This window comes from Phoenix dactylifera, chromosome 6 (assembly GCF_051530095.1).
Source record: "Phoenix dactylifera cultivar Ajwa chromosome 6, Ajwa_hap1_PhDact_Kaust_v1.1, whole genome shotgun sequence".
In the NCBI taxonomy this organism is placed as follows: Eukaryota; Viridiplantae; Streptophyta; class Magnoliopsida; order Arecales; family Arecaceae; genus Phoenix; species Phoenix dactylifera.
In genome coordinates, this window is record NC_143195.1 from 35529825 (window position 1) to 35533498 (window position 3674).

Consider the following 3674-nt stretch of genomic DNA (forward strand, 5'->3'; position numbering starts at 1 on the left):
CTGGTTACATTATGAAGCAGTAAAATAGATATATCCACAAGCATCCGATACAATCAAGTTATAGAGACGCTGAGGTAGCTCAAAAGAAGACGCCCACATCACTATACCAGCACAAAAGATGTCACCCAATCGGCTGCATTATTGCTTATAAACATACCTATTTAGGATTACACTATTTTTAGGTCTCTTTTGAGAGATGTACATCATTTTCCTTAAGAAAATAACAGAAAAGAGAAGTAAATTTGAAGAAAAGAAAGAAAGGAATTGATGTGAATGTGTGGAAAAAGTAGCTGTGACAATGCAGTCATATACTAATGGTGATAACGCTTGCAAGTATGATAGCGACATGGATGGTAGAAGAGGAGATGGCGGTAGTAGTCGTAGTTAGCACTAGCAATTGGCAACAATGATGATGGCAAAAGTAGTGGTTGTGGCAAACATGGCGAATGGTGGCCGGAAAGCTGCAATTGCTCGGAAAGGCATGTTTCGTGCAACGGTTTTATACGTTTTCTTCATTTTCCTCCCTCACCTAAAAATAACTAAGAGAATTATAATGCCCCCCTTTTTTTTCCCCTACATAAACACCACAGTATTTTAATTTATCTTATAATTGTTCTTTATTTTCATTCTTTTTGAGATTTTCTTTACCTTGTATCAAGTTTGACAAAGTATTTGTACAAATTGCATCAATGCGAAGTAGAAGTTATAACAAAATTCACCCGTTAATTCATATTGCTAGAGGAAATTTTTAGTCCTATCAATCTAACTTTACCAATTAGTCAAGATCTGATCCAACTGAGTTGCATCGATTATGTTAGTTCCTTAATTCCATGATTGTGACCGGTGACATCACTTAGTTTTACTGGTTCCATGTTATCTTGTTTTCATGTTTCCTTCATTCTTAACAAAGTGAGTAGGATCCAAGTTACTAGAATAGAAAATCAGGACTAACAATCAAATGGTTAATTAACACATCATTGGAGTATAAACCAGCCAAATTTAACCTAGTCACTTCTTGAGAGTAAATCATGCCTTCAAGAATGAGACATATCCAATCCATTTTGGGTAGCCCATTTGTTCTCTCTCTCTCTCTCTATATATATATATAACATAAAGAAAGACGGCAAACTTTTAGAAATTTTATACAACTTTATTGGCTTGGCCAAAGTGCACCGTGCACCCTCTATTTGCTATGCTCATTAACCTCTTCTTTTTTTCTTCTTTTTTTTTGATAGGTCTTGCAGGGCACCTACTAATATCTTACTACTAAGGAACAATAGGCCACTAAAAGTCTCTCTGATAGTTGTGAATATTTAATTAAATCCTAATAACCCAGCCATCTCAGTGGATGATCAAGAAAATGATGATCCTAGATCATGATTTATCTTTTAAAAAAAGGAAAGTGACGAAGATTTGAGATGAATGCTTTTAGGCACTAATTAATTATACAAAACAAGGAATGCTTTTAGGCACCAATTAATTACACAAAAAGTTCCTCAGGCTTATCATTCAATCTACTGCTCATATGCTCTATCCATTCTCACGGGTTGTGCCAATCTTTTTGTGCTATCTAACAAAAGGAACTTTCAATGTAACAGCAACCACCATCATTTATCGAAATTCTTGTCGATATAATAAACTAGGATTAATCTAGTAACATTAAAAATGAAAAATCTCAATTACAATATTAATATTTAATGAGGCATTCACTCGTTTTTGTCGAGATAATCATAGTCAAAATATATTGATATCAAATTTTGGAAACTCGTCCTCCTTATCTTCGATACCCATGGTGAGAATTCTGCCGTCACTTTTTATTTACCTCCGTTTGGTCCTTCTTTCCTAAGGAAGCCCAAACAAACAACCAGCATATATTTACTCCGAACCCCCTCCCCAGCCGTAAAACCCAAACCATCGACCGTACTCCTTCCGAAACTTGTCCTTTCTCCCCCTCCCTATCAATAAAACTCCAGGAAACAAAAGTCCAAATGATTTAATCTCGTTATTGAAATAGATAAGAGAGAGAGGGAGATAGCTTATCGTCATGGGGGCGGAGGCGCAGGTGATGATGGATCGGACGCTGGTGTTCACGTATGGGACGCTGAAGCGGGGGTTCTCCAACCACGGGCTGATCCAGGAGATGATCCGCAGCGGCGACGCGGCCTTCGTCGGCGTCGCACGCACCGCCGGCCGCCTCCCCCTCGTCTGCGGGCCCTACCGCGTGCCCTTCCTCCTCAACCTCCCCGGCGCCGGCGAGCGCGTCCGCGGCGAGCTGTACGCCGTCTCCCCCCGCGGCATCGCCCGCATGGACGACCTCGAGGGAACCTGCCGCGGCCACTACGAGCGCCTCCCCATCTCCGTCGTCCTCCCCCGCCGCCGATCCGTCGGCACCGGCGGCGAAGGAGACGAAGAGGAGGAGGAAAACGGCGACGACGAGGTGAAGGAGGAGGCGGTGGCGTACTACGCGCACCGGAGCTACGCGGCGGAGCTGTGGAGGAGGAGCGGGCAGCGGGGGTTCGAGGCGTACTCGGAGAAGGAGGCGAGGGGATACGTTAAGCGGAAGGACCGCCCGCAGGACACCACATTCCTCGACCAGATTCGGAGCTTCGTGGGCTCTCCTCCCCAAAATTAGTCTGGACCTCTCTCTGCGCCTCCCTTCGTTGACCGAGAGCGCGAGAGTTCCGTGCTGCTGATTCTTATATTTTTCCTCGTCTTTCTTGGATCTGCTGTTCATCAACCGTGTGTATGAGAAAAAATGTCTCCTGTTCTTGTGATCATATGTACCCTTCTAATTTCTTTAGATAATCAGGAAGGTTACAATGTTTTTCTCGAGGAGGGCCACTCCATGTTTTTTTTTGCCTATTTGGAAAAAAATCGTAGTGGTGATTGTGAAGCTCTTGTTAGAATATAGAGCAAACTATGATCTTGGCTTGTCAATACAATTTGGGTTCGTTGATCAACGAGTAGTTTCTGGATTTGAATTCAGATTATAAAATACTCCATATATTTATTAAAGAAAGCACATAGTTTTCTTGATGCACCTGAGAAGCACACCGCAAGATGACGTCGCGGAGGCATCCGGTTCAGCTTTAAATGTCCTTGTGCATGCATTGACATCTTGTCCAACTAGTTTTCCAAAATATATTTTTTATAATTTTTATAAAATATGTATTTGAAAAAATAATGTTATGATATTTGATTCATCATGAAAAAATATCATATGAATTATGTTTGGTCAAATGTCTACTTTTTTTAAAAAAAAAATATGTAAAATATTTATTATATATTTCATAAAAAAAATCTTATATATAATAATTTAAAAAAAAGATTCTAAATTTCAATCAGTAAAAAATTAGTTTTTCAATGTTTCGCATGAATTTTTTTCACAAAATATAGAAATCTTATTCCAACAAAAATGTTATTTTTTTATCGTTTTTCTTTGAAAACTTTAATCAAATAAAAAATCTTTCTCTATTTACCTACTGATCACATTTTTTTGTTTCTTTTTTTCGCGTACCAAATTAGTCCTAAATTATTATTTTTTCTTAGTTGGCACAAACCATTAAAAGGTACAAGGAGGGAAAAAAAAAAAAAAGACAAATCAAGCTTCAAAGTACGCATGGAATTTGGATCATACGATATGTAGATCAAGATATAACAAAGGAAAAGACAAA

At 39.3% G+C, this 3674-nt stretch overlaps 1 pseudogene across 1 annotated transcript; it reads left to right on the forward strand.

The window, feature by feature from the left end:
• The first annotated feature begins 1899 nt into the window (after positions 1-1899).
• LOC103704703 (putative gamma-glutamylcyclotransferase At3g02910 pseudogene) lies at positions 1900-2960 on the forward strand (annotated as a pseudogene). The gene has a single exon (XR_015988261.2). The product of XR_015988261.2 is annotated as a putative gamma-glutamylcyclotransferase At3g02910 pseudogene (transcript).
• Positions 2961-3674: the final 714 nt, after the last annotated feature.